Source organism: Pseudopipra pipra, chromosome 1 (assembly GCF_036250125.1).
Source record: "Pseudopipra pipra isolate bDixPip1 chromosome 1, bDixPip1.hap1, whole genome shotgun sequence".
NCBI lineage: Eukaryota > Metazoa > Chordata > Aves > Passeriformes > Pipridae > Pseudopipra > Pseudopipra pipra.
This window is the reverse complement of record NC_087549.1, coordinates 140387350-140405610: the sequence shown is the minus strand read 5'-3', so window position 1 is coordinate 140405610 and position 18261 is coordinate 140387350. Positions and strand designations below refer to the sequence as shown.

The following is an 18261-nucleotide window of genomic DNA, read 5'->3' as shown; positions in this document are numbered from 1 at the left end:
AACCACAAGTGTATTTTGGAAGTGTTGCTTGTGGTTGTTGAAATAAACAGAGTACTCCCTCTCCTCCCTCCCTCTGTTTTTAGAAAAGGTATCAGTTGCAAGTCATGAACACCAAGGTTTGTAGAAGCCACTAATGAGGTTAGAATCCACAATTCAAAGAAATGAGCAAAAGCATTACAACTGAATCATTGCTTCTCAGATTTTTTGACCCTCTCTTGCTTTGCATGGCTTTACAACAATACTCTTGAGTTATTACAGTTTTGGGGGAAACATATTCCTAAAGTTGAAAATTTCTGATGTTTTCAGTAGGATACTGCAATAAAAGCTTTGGGAAGAGGCATAAGTAATTCAAATCCTAGAAACAAAACCGAAAGCTTTCACTGAATGGAAATTAAAAAGAAATTACCCAGGTGGACAAGCTGCTCCTCAAAAGCCTTATTACAGAAATAAGTGTCAGACCTGGATGGGTCAAAATCAAAGTTTTGAGGACGCCTTAAAGTAATGCAGTCCTAAAGTCTGAGAGGAATAGTATGGAGAAAATAGCATAAGATCAGTCCTTACCAACAAGGTAGAAGGTGGAGAGCTGATAGACTTTTAAACAGAACTGAAGACCTGGACCCTCTGCACAAAACACCAGGCCATTCCAACACTAACACTTCCACTCTCAGGTAAACTGAACACAAGTAATATTGCCAGAGAATAACAGGCACAACAGGAACCATACCAAACACACACACTTTAACAAAAGCATATTGTGTAAGAGCAAACCACTTTCGACAGGATGACATTCCCTGTAAGCTTGGCTTTTGCAAGAAGTCTAGTACTACTGTTCTGTATCAGTAAAGTGCAAAAGTTCAAGTAAACTGTTCTCAAAACAGAAAAAAAAAAAAAGAAAAAAAAAGCCTCACCTGCTGGGTCAGCAAGAGATTGTCAGGTACTGCATGGCATTATTTTTTAAAATGGTGCAAGCATTAATAATTCAGCTTACAAAGTATTAAAAAAAACCAGCTGAATTGAAACCACAGTAGGGGGAAACAATCTTATTGAAAAAATAAATAGGAAGTAAATCCTTTTGCCTTTAGCCTGAGAAGGGAGAGGATGAAGTTTCCAGGGGGGTTAGCAAGAACATTAACCTGAAGGAGACTGCTGCACTGACAGGGGATTTATAAAACTGGGCATCCCCAGTGTTCCATTTCCATCCTAGATGGCATAAATTAAACAGTTCACTGTTTTTGCAAGCTACACTAGCCAGCAAGAGTTATTTATGCAATTAAAAATACACCAGTATTAGAAGGAACACTTCATGTTTCTTTATATATAAGCAGGGCTGGTTAAGTGTCCAGCAAGATAGCACATGAACTTGCACATGAAGCCTTGCCTTTGCTGTCTTTGTGGAAGTTACACAGTTCAGGTAGTACATGATAAATGATATGCTGCTAGCGAAGCCAACACTGTAAATTAAAAAAAACAAAATACCTGGTCATAAACTGTGTCTACTGGAATGACATGAAAAGAGAGTATAAGTGACTCATCTGATTGCACCCTGCACATTTTCCAGCCTCCAAAGTCAACTGTTCAGGCTTACTCAGATGCAACTCCAGCAATGAAGTAGAAAGCTGGGTCATGACCTCCAGAGATCACCAATTTTCTTCCATCATTTTACAGTCTGATAATCTGAAGTCCATGTAATTGCTTAATGAACATACATTATAAGCCAGTTACAGATACAGTAAATACTGCACAGTATTGCAAGATGCTGTGGAAAAACTTGAGTATGTTCATCCGAAGACTATATATCCAAAGAGCACGTGGCTTAGTTATCACACCTCGTCCAGCTACGTCACTTTAAGTGTGTAAATTGTGTACAGTTAACAAACTCTAGTTGTATAAACTGTCTGCTAAAAGAAACCCCATTTTAGTTATTGATTCTTTTTTAAATACAGCCAGAATATTCATTCACATGGTCTAATAGCATCATCTTCTGAAGGTTACAACCATTTTATGACGGTATATACAAAGAAACAAGTTCAGCAAGAAATTCTCTGGAGGCTTGACTTACTTGAGTCTTTGTTAAAAGAAGTTAAGTACATATTACCCTTAAAAAATTAAATTCCCATGACTGTTCACATACCTGCATTAGTATTGCAAGAACAGGCTACTTCTGCTCACCTTCATTAAATTATTCACTGCATAGAAACCATGGAGCCAATAAATGTGATGTGAATGTGCTTGCTCTAACATTTTTGGAGGAGACTTTATACAAATGCTTTAATTCTGAATTGTCAAGATTCAATTCCCTTTTTGCCATAATCCAAGTTATCAAGGTTATGTTTTGCTTTTCTACTGCAAGCCCTTCCAACTTTTCAAAGCTCTCTAGCAAATGTAAGAGCAAGAACTGTCCCAGTCCCCCATTTTTCTTCTAATGTGTTAAAACCAGCAAAAGAAGCTTTTATTCAAACTTCCACTCTTTCCACCACATTCTCACAGCTTTCAGGACCTGTGACAAGTTGCAAGGAACACAGCTCTCACGTAATTCTGTAGCAAAACTGAAAAGGTGTCTACCGCACCTCTGTGAAAAAACATAGGCTACATGTAGCAAGAGAACTAACAGGATGACAGCTCTTGCTGGGCAGTATGATCAGAATTAGACATCAATTTTCTTTTAGGAAAGTTAAAAGATAGATCACCTATATACTGTCATGCTGATACGAACCAGCGAGACCTTGCTGATCATGTCCAAGAAATCACATCTCTCCAGTAATAAAAATTACACAATTCTCCAAGAGCAAGATTAATCCCACAAGTTATGGGAGCTCTGCCTTTGTGGAACAGACAGAATCTGCTACACAAACACACACACAAAAAGGTACCTTTTGTTTTTGGTTTGTGTTCACACAGGGAAATGCTCTCCCTTATCCAAGAACTGAGAAAAACTGAATCAAATCTAAACTGCAAATATATAATCAATCTTGAAGAGTGGGCAACATGAAAGAGAGTACAGATCTGTAACTAATTAAAATGTTACATTTGAAGAAATTGTACATAGTGTAGAATGGTTGAAGCTATTTTGTTACACAACAGTTGGAAGAATGAATGATAGAAAGGCTGGAACAGGGGGTCCATCTCAGCTGCTTGCTACCTCTCAATGAATACTGAGATGAAGTTTCAGGAACTTGTATTGTCACTTTCTTACTGCATAACATTTCTTCCTAAAGCTGCACGAGCATCTCCTAGGTATTTAAATACCAATCAGCTTTTCTGAAGGTCCTAAAGTCTACTCTGGGATCTTAACTATTATGTCACTGCATTTTATTAAAGCTAAATACACACTAGGAGGCACACACAGATTCTTCTTTAAATGTTTGATAGAAACAACTCCAGGAAAAGAAAAAGGAAAAATAAGAAAAACAACAACCTTTAGTTCTTGGTTCACATTTGCATCTATTTTTCAGCAAAGGCTTACCTTAAATCTCAGTCATCCAGGCCTGACCCTGTAGGTACATCTGCATCACCATGTCCAAGGGGCTCACAATCCAAAGGCAGTCTTCCTACAAGAAACAAACACAATAAAGTACGGATAAGAACCATAAATGCACATCCCAGGATATGACAACAACTACAGAACTACCAGGCACAAAGGGGATGAACTGACTGACTGCCAGGAATGAAGCAGTTTAGACCATATTGCTACCTTGCCCACTCATATGGATAAGATCATCACCACAAGCAACAGAACTCTTCAAAGCCCAGCTGTTGATGCACTGTAGCCACACTCACAGAGAAAGAGAAGTTTGTGGTTTCCTAGGAACTATGAGGCACTTGATCCCTCACGGCTACCAGAGTCTGACCCTTTAACATAAGATATTCTTGAACTACCAATTTCTTTGGAAATTCTGAACTTTCCCTTAACCATCTCACAGGAAGTAGTCTGTATTACATCTTTCAGTAAGGTCAAGCAGCACTAAAGAAAATAACAAAACTAGCAGCATCTACTAAAATACCCTCAAAATCTTTAATTTTAAGCATCAGTGGATGCAACTGAAAAAGTTCTCTTCCTAGAACCATAGCAATCAGGAGACAGACCTGTCCTAGTGGAGTTGACCTATAAAGCAAGTCCAGTTCTGCAGACAACACCTGCCACATGGTTTGACTTCTGATCCCACACCTTGAACCACAACTGGTTTTATTTTCTTTTTGGCAAATACAAAATATCTCTGGCTGTGCCTCTAACGTTAATTGCAGGGTGATTTAGCCCACATGGATACTCATGTTGATGAAGTATCCAAGTTAGGTTGTTTCAAACTGGCTGAATTATCCTAGCACCACAATGTCCTTAGAGATGCCAATCTCCTGGACTCATAAAAACTTACAGTAATCAACTACTCCAGGTTTGTTACTCTATTCTGTACCACATGTAGTTGTGTCTTCCCAAAGAGCAGTGAGGAGTTCTCCAATGCAGACCTGAACTACGTGAAGCAGTCTGTGCTATTGCACAGATTATTGTCTCCCTTCTGTTATAGCTGGTAACTAAAATAACATTTTTACTCCTGGTCACCTCAGGCTCAGCTCACCTGCATATATGTCTAGGGTGCCAAATACACTGCTTTCACTTTCATAACTGCTTTATTCAACTCCTTATTTTAATCTATTAGGAGGTACAAAATGAAGTCATGATATCCTATGCGACTGGAGCAACAACTGTTGAGAGCAGTCAGGTCACTGCTCTGCTTCCACTGCAGCTGCTGAACATGTCAGACACTAATAACAGCATCTAGAGAAGAGGTCAAAACAAAAATAATTCATTGAATAGACAGATAAGACAGGAATTTTGCCTGATTGGAAAAAATTCTTATTTTAGAAGACAAGCAAACCCGCAAACATAGACTACCTTAGAGTGCACTAGAACAGGTAAGGCAGCAGTTCAGTCTTCTCCCTACTGTTACACAGCTGTTCACACATTTGAACTAAGCCAGTTTTTAAGATCTACCCATATTTATCTCTGTATTTCAGGCAGGAAATGGAAAGTTCCAAGAATATGGTAAATGACATGCTATTGTTTTCACATTCCCAATTTCCATTCACCTCAAATAAGTATTCCTGCACTTTGGAAGAGTAAATGAGTGGTCACTCACTTCAGTCTGGTAGGAAAGGTGAAGAAAAAAAGATGGTCAAGGGTTAGTTGGAAGAAAGATAAAATAGTTTTTCCACTACCACATAATGCTCAGTTTCCAAAATCCTTCTTGCTACTTGACTTGTAGGGTTGCCTGATTACTTCTGCTGTTCCTACTTTCTTCCTCTTTATGTACCAATATTTAAAAAAAAAAAAAGGCAAAAAAACAAAAACAGAAAAGGAAGGATTTGAAATCCAGCTATAGTTTAGGTCAGCTACTTCACAGATTTCCTGGAAGACACTGTGCTGTGGGAAGAGGGGACATTTTACTGCACAACACACATTAAACCTGGTGCACACTGCCACTGTCCCACCAGTACATTTAATTAATTTTTTTTTTTTGGCAAATGTTACATTTATGTATTGGAACAAGAGAGGGAAGACCGTGGTGCTGCAGTTTTGAAGGCCTGCAGCTTTGAAGCCCATCAAAGTCTGTCCTTTTAAAAGAACCTTAAAATCTGGTGTGAGTTGAACTATCTTGACAGAGTTGGTTTGTTGGGGTTTTTTTAGATATGTTTGCCTATGTCACTATATTCTACACATCCTTGTTAGTGTCAGGAGTCTTACCAGAAGTTTTGGCAAGAAACTTCATGATGAGACAAACATAAGACCTAAGAAATACAGAGCTCCTACCAGGAAACATTTGAGATTGAAATGAAAATGTGAGAGCTGGCAATTGAATTCTAACCTTTTCAAGACTGACCTTGGCTGCAACTTTTTGCCCTCTCTCTGCAGTTCCTCTGGGAAGGGCCTGGCAAGCCACTTGAACCGCATATCTGATAACCCCTGCATTTTGAGAGTTTAGAACAAAAGCAGGAGAAGACACTCCAAATATTAATTTTTGCCTTTTTGATGGACTCAGCTTTATTACACAACAGATGGATCCTGGAATTAGTCAGTACATCATGAAGGAAAGACAGACATCAAAATATCATTTGGATACTTGATATTATGAACTAGAAAGAGGAACTAGATGGGTAATCATCTCTGCTTAGCCACAGAGATCTATCATTTTTGATCCAGGAGAATAATCAAACTTACATTTCTTCTTTAAAAAATTCTTCTGGATGCAGAAAACATCAATATTTGGACTGACTTAACATCTGACAGCTGAACCAAGAAGGATGGTCACTGTCTACACCGACATAGAGCTGCTATGCAAGAATCTGCAGGGGTCCATCAGGTTATTCACTAGGCTGGCTACAGGACACCTACAACAGCTTCTCTTCTTTAAGATAAGCCTCCTAGTTCTGGAGCTCTCACATGCACAACAGACTTTGAAGAGTTTCACTGAAACAAATTAAGGTGCATCCCTCCAATCAGAAAAGGATAGGAAAAAAAATAAATTTTTAGGATGTTTTATTTGTTGCTTAATGACTTATATCACATCAGTTCTGCAGAGCTATTGCCTTCTCAGGCTCCTGCTCAACCCAATGAAGCCTGACACCACTTAGAGATGTTTTGATAAAGCCCCATTCTGCAAAGCCTTGGTACATAGTAATTTTTTACAGAAAAAAAGAAAAAGCAGCTTGGAGAAACAGGAGTGCAACAACTTTCCTGTGAAGTCAGGAATCCTCACAGACAGTTCAATTAAACCAGAGTCTAACACCTCCTTCACACTATCTCAACTGAGGTGTTATCCTTCTTAATGCTCCAGAGACATGTAACAAAACATACTGGGCAGGAGCCAAGTGCAAAGGAGATTTTCAGGCTGCTGGTTTTTCTTTTACTGTGTTCCCTCCCTCTTCCACCCCATCAAAAAGAAAGATGACACAAACTTTTATTGGTCCACATCTCTTGAACACTCAGAATATCACTTAAAAATGGGAAAATTCAGCTCTATGACTGCACTTGGTGTAAGCCTGTAAACTCTTAACATCCCATGTTCTTTCATGTTTTCAAGGCATTTCAGAAGAACTCTACACAAGACTAACAAGATACAGGCACTTCTGTTTGTAGTCAGTTCTCACAGAAATCATTCAGCAGCTCAAATCCACCCTATTGCTTTTTCCCCCACTATCTTAAATTGTCATTTGTGATGTAATCTGCTCCAGTCAGCAGGACTCTCCTTCAGTGCACTTCTCTCCCATTTCACCTCAGATAATACTTGTTGTAGTTTGACCATCTGCTCTAGTCCCCCTGCTCAATAATGTTTTCAGAAACAATCTGCTTTTGCACATTCCAGATATTTAAGGAAGTTATGTTTCTGTAGAACTAAACAAGACCTGCTGAGGAAAGAATCTCTACAAGTATCACGAGAGAATCATGCCTGACTACATTTCCCTCAGCACTCAAAAGTAAAGCCATTCACCTGGATTACCAGGTCAGTGCTCAGGAAGCTGACAACTGACACCTACTACTCTAAAAATAATAGGTGCATGTGCAATTATCCCACCATGTCCTGAATAAGTACAGTGCACAAGTTAAGGAGGACTCCTGTAAATACACTGGCATATAGAAATATATCTGAACTAAAAAGTCATGGTATTGCAATGCAAGGTGAATGTTTGAGGTGCATGCTGGAACAACTGAATGTGCATATTCATGCTTACCACATTAAAGTATTGTTATTGATACTTGCCTAATATTCCTTAAGCAAGGAGAATTAAAAGGAGGAAGCTCAAAAAAGTCATTTAGCCAAGAAAGTCACAAGACACATGAATGTTAAGTTTTTTTCCATAGTAACAGGCTACAGTTTCTCTTAGAATCTGGTTTCAAAGTTGATGAAATAGGATTCTGCGAGAAACTCTACACCACAGCACAGAAGCTCCCATCGTACACTGACCTCTAGTGTAATAAAGACTGAAGACATCAGAAGTCTCTTCAAATACTTAGAAAAATTATCAAGTTTTTTTTCCCACCACTCTGAAGGGCATTTTCATGCAATAAAACAGACTGAAGTCAGATGGGCCTCCCAGGATTATTCCCAATTGTTTAACAAAACTGGAGCATGGGTAAAAGAAGCTACAGAACATAAACTGTTCTAAGGATGTGAAATAACTGCTGTGTTTACATAAGTAATTTACATCACAGCTGCATTTAATTACTTGGAACACCAGCTTAATTTAACACCTACATGTTCTGGATGTACAGATTTGTTTCCTAACTACAGTTTTACAAAGCTAAATTAAAAAAACATTTAAAATAGAAAAACACGGCTTGGGCAAGTCCTATACCAGAGAGATCCCAATTAGATTAGACCATATTCTGCATGAGACTTTCAAAGAGCATGTGGACTCAGACAGCACTTCCTGTAGCCAGCACTGAAGACAAGAAGCCTGTTGGAAATGCAATATAAAAATCTACGTGGCTCCTCGCTCCCTAATGACACAGGGCTCACAGAGGTAGGTGGGGGCAGACTTTTAGCCCAGGCAGGCTGGGGTGAGGGAGTGGCTGGTTGGTTTGGATTAACAGCTTTTAAAAAGGAAAAAAAACCCATCTAACCAACCAACACCAAACAAAAAACACAAACAAAAAAATTAAGTTAGTTTCAAAAACTGCCAACTTAAAACCCAAATAAAAATAGACCCCCCCCAACTTTTAATGTTAAAGAACCTGAATTTTGTTATCAGCTAACTATAGTTTTATGATAAGAACTATTTAATGAGAGCATAGCATATTCTAAGACAACAGGACAATTGAAATGGATGCCCAAATTATGTAGGTCTTGCATACCACTTCTGCCCACTCCCTATGCACCTGCCTCTGGACAACAAATCCCAGAGACATTCCCTTTACTTCACACCATTTCTTACACCTTCTTTAAAAGCAGGGCATCATTCAGAATCCCAAGTGAAGTAATATTTTCAATGTGAGTAAGTTTTCCAGTGTCTGAAAAGCAGACCTATTTGGCTATATTGGAACAAGAGCTTTTACATGCACTCTAGAGTAGAAACTCTTGTAAATGAAAATATCTTTTGGACAAGATTTTAAAAACCTCGGAAACAATAAGTTCAAAAAGAGCTAAGCACAGCATGAAAACAGCCATCATACCCTCAATGTCTGAAGGAAGTATTCAGAAATCATCTCAGAGATGGATGTTTGAAACTAAATTCAGATCAACTAAAAGGAGCTTCTTTACATTTGCAGTCCCAGAGTTAAGTCTGTGAAGATAACCTAGGAAGTAAGGGCTGAGTTTTTAATACTGGTTTCTAGCTGTTAGTACCAAAATTCAATAAACCCTTATCTGTGATGAAAACATCTGAAAGAATAGATTTACATTACTTAAAAAACCCACTACTTAATTATGTGTTCAAACCTAAACAATTTCAGACCACTTCTGAAATACATGCAAGTCACTAGAAAGACAACTATGAATATCTGCCACTTGCCTTCTGCACAGCAGTGAGCTTTTTACCACCCCAACCATGAGTTCCACCTCAACATCATTTGTAACCTGTATCTGGAAGTCTCATTTTTGGATATACTGTATCCTGCAATCTAAACCTGAGCCTCCCTTGTCAGACCAAGGTGATAGCACCAAGTATACAAACTGTAATGAAGTACAGCGCCCTTCATGCAATTTGCTAAGCAGTCTAGAAGACAGAAGATTTCTAGCTTCTGTCCCAGAATGCTACAGGTCAAATCTTACCCATAAGAATTGCTTTTCTTTTCTATATCACAGATATTTCATAGCCAAGAACTCTTACTCCAGCTACAGAATGGAGACAATAGCACTCAGGATTTACAAGGATAGCAGTCACCAAGTAAGGTCATTTCAGGCAGAGTTAGGAATAAGATTCGTGTTTTAATGTGAGATCCTGGTCTAAGCCACTCAGCCACCTTTTGTTTCCAATACAAGTAAACCAACTAAGCCACCTCCTTACCTCATATACAGTCCATACATGACTCAAACAAGGAACTACACTGAGAAATTCCTTATGCTAAACTCTAATTTCCATCCAGAAAACAGTTTGCCACCAACTAGGAAGGCATGATACCACTCCCTCAGTTCCAAAGGAGCAACAGTTAATGCACAGAGCACATCAGAGCTCTGAATAAGTGAGTGAAGTGTGTGAGTTCCAACAGCTTGCACAACAGATCCTTGCCATTGTATTTGACAGAATGTCTTTTTCCAACTGTTTTTTCTCTAAATTCTTGTATTTAATTCAATGCATGTGGTGGGGGGAATGACTTTGAGAACAGTGATGTGCATCAGTACACAGATGTTCCACATTTGTCATGTCACATGAACCTTGTGGCTAACACCCAACCCTTAAAAGTCTAAAAAGCCTCCCACATAAAAATCCACATGATGTATTTGTTTCTAGAAGAACATCAGACAATATATTAGATTTTTGGAGACAGTCTTCTCCAATACTGTCCTTCTTAAAAGAAAAAATCCAAACCAAAACACCTGAAAGAAGCTTTATTTTGTTTCAAGAAATAAAAGCAAAAAAAAAAACACACACACACAAACAAAAACCAAACCAATCCAACTAACCAACTAACAACAACAACAACAAAACAGATAAAGAAATTAAGTCAAGTAGTAGCTTTACAAAATCTGTCAGAGCTAGGAGGAAGCTCTTCAAAATAAATTAACAGTGTATTGTGTAAAGAAAATGCACAAATGTTATGTACGATCACGTCCAGAATATTTCTTGGCTAGCTCTTTTTCTAAGGAAACTTCAAAAGACAAGAGTGATGCAGACAGCTTCGTAACCAGCACAGGGCTCCAAAATCTTCACTCAAAAAGTTTCCTAGTTTCTTTCTTCCCAAATGAATTCAAACAAAAAAAAAAATAGAGCACAGAAACTGATGCCAGAATATATGACCTAAGCTCTGCCCTCAGACCCTTACTTTCAGCACTGCCTTCATAAGGAACATAGCTCAAAATGCTGTGCATCCAGAAATTTGTGTGCCCAGGACTGGTGAAATACTCCATTATAAATTTTGTATTAGGCCATTGATAAAGTGTCACACTGCAGATTGTGTGAGTTATCAGGCAACTGTGACCAACTGATTTTTTACTAAGTTGGCAATATAATACCATGTAATAATTTGTTTCAGACACTAACTCCTGGAGCTATCTTTATTAAAAGGCAGTAGTCCTTAAACAGAAATGTGCTGTAGTTGACAGATCACTGTTTATCCAAAAATCCCATTTCTAAGGGAAAGTTACCTCAGGTTAACCATGAATTCCTCACAAAATACACCCAGATTACACCTGAAGATCTACCATTATGACCAGTTCAGTATGTCTGGATTTTGGCATACACTAGAAAGCATCTATTAATTCATACATCATTATTTGCAAACAAGCAATAAATTCACGTAGAATAAATCTAAAGCCACTTCCTACCAGTTATTGCATGTGACAGACCTGAGGTTAGCACCCTATATAACAACACAAGAGAGAAGGTTTCAATTTCTTGCTGACAGAAGCTTGTGTGACCTTGGAGAAGTCACTGGGGTTGGTCTGTGGCTCCATGGCAATCTCAGCCAGCTGCTGGCTGCCAGATTCCCATTCCTCTCCCTTCCCTGCTCCACAACATTTGACCCTGCACTGACTCATTTCAGACCAGAAACCATAAAAATAATTCAATTGCTCTCTTACATATTAAACACATCTGACTCAGTGCAGGGTTAGAAGAGCAGAGGGGTACAAAGGGGGAAGCTGGTACATGTGGGTGAGAACATGGTAGCCAGCCCTCATAACCCAGCTCCCAGTCCATCATTCAAGATAAAGGGAACTCTTCAATTTCACAGCAGTCTGGTGAGGATACATAACTAAAGGTTTAAAAAGCACTAAGATTCATGTTAAGTCACTGGAGCAATTTTTTAGATTATGTGCCTAAGGAAGGGAATTTTTCCACAGAATACCCATTTTGGGTAAGTCTTTGGCTTCCATCACCCAAATTTCTAAGCTCCCTAGGGACTTAGAATCAGAGACTTAGTGAAGTAAAATAAAGCTTACAGAGGGATCCATGCTGATGCAGGGGAGTTCAGGACAGGTCTCTGTTTTTCAGGAAGCTCCAGTACAAGGGAGGTAACAAGGAACAGGCACAGAAGGGGCCTTCCCTTCTACAAGTCTGGAGGCTCAACAAGATCACCATTTGCTGCTGTTTCTGTGATTCTTTCTGTATCTGGGTGTGGGGCATCACACAGCAGATTTATCTGAACAAGTACGAATCCTCATTCAGAAGTATGCATGATGCTTTATCTCAATTAGACAACATCTAGCCATAAAAAACAGACAAAAACCAAACAACAATAACAAAACAAAACCAAACAAACAAAAAACCAAAACACAAAAAAACCCAAAAAGCCAAGACATCAGTACATTCTTAAAGCATTCAAAAGAGATGCTACAGCTTCCTGTGATCTCAGGAGTCCTGGCTGTATCTCTATTGCTGTTTTGGGGCTGGCTACCTCAAAGGTCAGGCAAGACAATCCATCAGCTCCATGGCAGAACACATCAGCTATCTCTGTGCTCCAACACCCATGTTCTGGGGAGCATTTTTTTCCTAGACTGGTACAACTGTTGTATTACTTCTGTTGGCACAGCTGCCTTAAGTGGGAGAATTAGACAGGATGTATGGGATCAGAACAGGTATGTGTTAATAGTACCAAAGCAGAACCAGAAAGATCACAGCAATGTTCACTTCATTACCACAGTTAGAATACAGCAGAGAGAAAATATTTAGCAACATATATTATTATCTGGCAAAAACCTCACTGAACATTTAAAGGCTATTTTGAACAGATTATTAAAATGACCTGTTGGAAACACAGCTATATTAGTAAACAAATTCAGCACATACCTAACAATAAGTTTATTTCTTAAGGCATACTTTGTACAACTGCCATGTGTCTCCTCACACATATTTTAAACAATTAAGTAGTAGCACTTACCCATCTGCAAACCCTTAAGCAGCCTCTGGAGCCTTTAGTCTCCTTGTTTGTTTTATGAAATCACATCACAAACAATCCGGTCTTATTCATAAGCAAAGCTTTGGAAATTATACTCACTTAGTGGACTACATAATTATTGTAAAGATTATCTAGGCCTGTGGGATTTGTATAGTTCCTTGCTAACTGTCTCTGCCATTAAAAAGTTTATGTTGCTTAATAGTTTATTTATGGACTTAGGCTCTTTTGGTTTAAGGTAACTGTCTCAAATTATAGCTTAAGCCCAAGATCAGAACAAATTTGTGGTATACTTCATTGTAGCCAACAGCAGTCTTGTTAGTCAGTAATATAGCCATGAATGCTGTATGTAGAATACAATAGCCTGAATTTACTGGAAGCAATGTCATTACCACACTGCCAGTTTTGCATAAAGAAGATATCTTTGCTGGCAGGCTATTGAATAAACAGAGGGAGGAAAAAGCAAGTATGATATGCAGATATTGCAGAGGAAAGTTATGCATGTTTATTGCAACACAAGAAGCACTTGTGATAAGAATTTACGTTTTCGGAGTGAAGCAGTGTCTACGCTGACAAATTCAGTTTTGAAAACAGAAGCAAGTACCATGAGCCAGAACACCAGACATGCTGGAAGAGCCATAGTTTGATTGCTTTGCATATCATTTAGCTGCTAGCAGCAAGAAGCTTCCCACAGAACAAGCGACAGAAAAACATCTTTGCCACATGTAGCTCCTGGGAAAGCAGAGCTGTGATTCTCACAGCATGTTTACTGTGATCCCCACCTGGAGGCCTTATCTTTGCTGGCAAGCTCATCCAGCACTCCTCTCCTCCACCACACGGCTGGGAAGACACCTCACCAAGCACAGACCTCCCTGCTTCACACGCTTGAGAAACTGCAGTGCAGAGACACCACCTCAGTCCTGCCCTGCACAGAGGGGTGCCCTCTCGCTTTTCCCCAGCTCCATGGAAATTCCTAACCGACCTGCTCAGGGCAGATGTTCTGTTTGCCCTTCAGCCAGCAGCAAGCGAGTGAATTTTCTGAAACATACACAAGGGGCTAAAACACAAAGGTACATTTTTTTTTTTTTAATTGAATTTTGAACTACCATGTTCCACTTACAGAGTAAGGTGTTTTTTAAGGCTCCTAATAAGCCACTGAAGAGCTAGACACAGTGTAGAAAAGCAATTCCCTCTCAGCCAGATAAGCCACTATGATGAATGCAAAAGGGCAAGAATATCAATGAATGCAGAAAGTAACTATTTGCATCATCGTTGAAATTCATTTAAGTGCAGGTGAATTTCCCTACTTTCAGGCTAAAAAAGGAGCAGGGGAAAAAAAAAACAAACAAAAAAACTACCAAAACCAAACAAAAAACCCCCTCCAAACAAACAACCCTCACAGCACAATATAAACAAACAGATAAAAACTTCAGGGTTTGCAGCAAATCTAGGAATCAAGTATTGTTTTCAATGTCTTCCTTGCAGTTTAGAGAGTATGTGCTGTAAAAACACCCACTTCATGTATCAGCCAACTGGCAAGCCCAAGTGTTCTGAGTTTTTGTTATCTGAGTGACTTCTAACCTGCACTTGCACAGCTCTGCTCAGTCAGATCTTGGGTAGAAATCTGGACTGTGCATGTCTACTGCTGAGAGTTACCTTTGAAATGGGCCAGTGGGCAACTAACAGAGGTGGGAATCTCTTGTGACAGAAACAGTGGCCAGAAATATGGACTATAGTTAGAGTTTCAGTCATGAGTTCAGAGGGCAAATCAGATTGCTTGAGCTCTCTTAGGCCCACTCACTCCTTAATCTGCAGCTTGAATTCCTTCCACATATCAAGTAGATATACTAAAATAAAAGCCAAGTACTAGCTGCATGAACTAGCTCATCCCCCAAATCCAATTTTAAAAAAGTGCTGCAATTGCCACATGTTCTAGGCAGCATGAGTGTGGGTATCCCAGTGATAAATAGTCTAAGTTCCACCCAGATCCCTGTATACAGGTTTCAGTGACTGTACGTTCAAATAACTTCAGCAACATTGACTAAGATACACCTAGAAAAGAGAAGATTGCTTTTATATCTGCTAAGTAGCTGCCATTAATTTAAGTGACAGTAGTCCATCTTGACCTCATATCCTAACCTGTGTCAAATGAGACTTACAGTCAATCACCTGCTCAACTGTTTATCTGAGCAAGAATGTTTTCAACTGTCCTAGTCAGAGCAGCAGGGACCAGTTCATGGCTGTGTGGGTGAAACCCAAACTGTGTATTCTACACTCTAAATGTAATTTCCCAGGAACTGTTAACAATAGACCATTTGCAGCAGCTGCCCCAGCACACCTGACCCCTCAGGCTATAAGCTGGCTGTTAAGAAGCCTGTGAGATAGGAGGATGTTCCTGTCCTCACACCAATGACTCAGGTGTGATGATGAGCACCTCCACACCCACCCTGAGGGGTCACGTTGCTAATGGGCCACCAAGGATTCCAAAAATATCTCACCACTCACAATCACCCACTGTGGAACTCCCCACCCTAGGGGAGGTACTGAGCATTCCCACTCGAACCTGAGTGTATATAATCTTGGGGTCTTGGGACTTCTGGGCCCCCATTCCTCAGATCCAGAGGATCAGAACCTCGGCCAGACTGTGACCACCACTCTCACTAACAGGTTTTCCTTTCCTTTTACTTTGGACTCAGGGGGACCATGTGTGGCTCAGCACAAGGGCAAACGAACACCTTTCTGTTTGTGCCCCAGGGTGCTGGGTTATACATGTGGGCTTTGTGGGTTAAAACCAACTGTTTGTCTGTATAATTGTATTTATTGTATTATTGTTATTAAATTGTAACTCTGACTTATAATCTCTTTTGAATTGGGTTCGTTTCTCCTGCTGGTTTACCTTTAAACCAGCACATCAACATTCAAAATTTTCTCATAAACCTCCTAAAAACAGAGCACACTTTTAATTAAATAAATGCAAATCTTAGCTAAAATTAAATATAATCTTAGATTTAAATATTTTGTTATTTAATAGGCTCCTTTACAACTAAAATGAGACATCAGAGGTTCCATTACAGTGTCTCTCAACTCCTTTGGCAGGGGCATCACTTATGTAGGACATGTTCTGAAAGGGCTGCAAAACCAAATTATAATGTTCTTAGTCTTGTTAAGTAGCAACACTTATGAAAGAGATATTTTATCAGCATGTAAACCAATGCCTTCTGGCAACCTAAAAGTAGTATGGAGCAGATTTCCACATATGCTTATTAGATTGTCTTCCAAGTTCTCAAAATGAATTTTTGAAATATTTCTTCAAAGACATTTGTATGTTTTGCTTTCATAAGAATAGCATTTTTTTCTATGAAAGACATTTGATTGTGCAGCAGATTACAGTTCTTAACCACCTCTTCAAAATACTCCATACATTCAAGAATTCATTATCACAATGTAAATTGTATTTGATTTACTTAGATTCTCTCACTTCTGACTCATTTTGCGGCCATTTTATCTCCTTACTGTAACTTAAGGCTATGGCATTTAAAGTACATAAGTTTCAGTGTAACTACCAAGCACTCTAGAGAGTCCTTCCTTCAACCCAGAGCACATTCCCCTTCTCCAAAACAAATCAGCTTTCATCAATTTTGATACTTTACTGTCTTCCTTAAATATATGAGAAATACTGAAAATCAGATGCATCAATTAATCTGTAGGATGCTTACAAACAAGATCTGGACCACATTTTATGTGAGAAACTGCTCAGTTTCCATTTAAATTAGTCAGTCCAAAACCATAACGTATTCACTGCTTTAAAGATGCTGAACTTCTGAGATGCCAAGAAGTGGAGAGACCACAACTGTTTGCTACAGGACTGAAGAGGAACAGACTTGCTACATTCAAGGACAGAAAGAGACAGAGTTGACAACAGTGTCACTGCTGAAATTCCAGTCCATCACAAACACCACTTACAGTTTTGAACTTGCCAGCACTGGTGAAATGGATAACAGAGACAGGTGTCCATTTCTGCAGTTCAATAATTAAAAAAAAAAAAAAAATCTTTAAAAAGACATTTCTACATACAATAATTGTCCAGTTTTGAACATCAAGTATTTCAAATTAGTCTGAAAGAGGTTTTTTTTTTTACCCTCATTAGGCCTTTACATAAAGAAACAAAATTTGTTTGACTTCCTTCCAAACTCACACCACTGCCCTACTCTGGCAAAATTATGGAGTGGTGCAGAAACCAAAAAATGGCATATAAGATGTGCGTGCCTCTTTTTTTTTTTTTTTTGGCCTAAGAAGAAAGATTCTGAAAATATGGCTAAAGGAGAAGATTTGGTGGAGGTCAGGCAAAGGCTGAAGTGCTAAATGAGAATTAAAGCTGTGCAGACCCATAATAAAAAAGCAGCCCCTTAAAATATACCTGCTTTCCAGCAGCTCTTTCCCTAAAGCTAGCAAGTGATCACCTAATTAGGAATCCTATTTTCCTCCTCTTTTTTCCACAGGCATCTCTCCTGGTCAGGTTATTATGCATCATCTTAAAATGCACAAGCACATCACCCAACTCCAACAGAAAACAAGTTATCTCAGCTGTTGGGACTATTTGGATCAACTGGATGTAGCCTGACTGTCTAGCAATGAAATCTTTGGAGCAGGTTATGGAGGAACACACAGTAAAAAATACTAAAGAAACCTCTCAAAGAACTGACTGATGACAGAAACAAGACCATAAAATACAAAATAAAAACAGTTGAATATCCTAACAAAGATAAGTCACAGCTAACTACAGTCTCTAGAAAGCCCAAATTCAGACATGGAAGAAATACTGAACATTTATTTTCCTCAGACAAGGCAGAAAAACATGATTAATGCTGCACCATTGTTAACCAGTAGGTCATGCATTGTCCCATTTAGATTATCTCTTAACAATGTATTCAAGACACATTCCCTCTGTTTAGATTTATCTTCTGGACTTCAGCATCTTGTGACAGCATGGCAGAAAACAACTCTCTTATCAATGAAATTAATCTCAATAAAAATAATTGCAATAAATGTAAGAATTCCCAAAGTTAAAAAAAATATATTTTTCAAACAAAACAACATAATGAGGGACATATTGGATTCATGTGAATTTGCAAAAATGCTCTGTTACTGACAATGTTATGTTATGCTGGAGAACAAAGGAACTCCTCTTACAGAACTACAATCATCTTCTGATCTGCAAC

General features: G+C 38.8%; 1 protein-coding gene across 2 annotated transcripts in view; it reads right to left on the bottom strand.

The window, feature by feature from the left end:
• SVIL (supervillin) overlaps positions 1-18261 on the bottom strand; it is a 138819-nt gene that overhangs the window by 105108 nt on the left and 15450 nt on the right. For both annotated transcript variants that reach the window (XM_064636586.1, XM_064636602.1), the window contains exon 2: positions 3464-3548. The gene's annotated coding sequence lies outside the window, so the exon portion shown is untranslated. The remainder of the gene's footprint in view (positions 1-3463; positions 3549-18261) is intronic.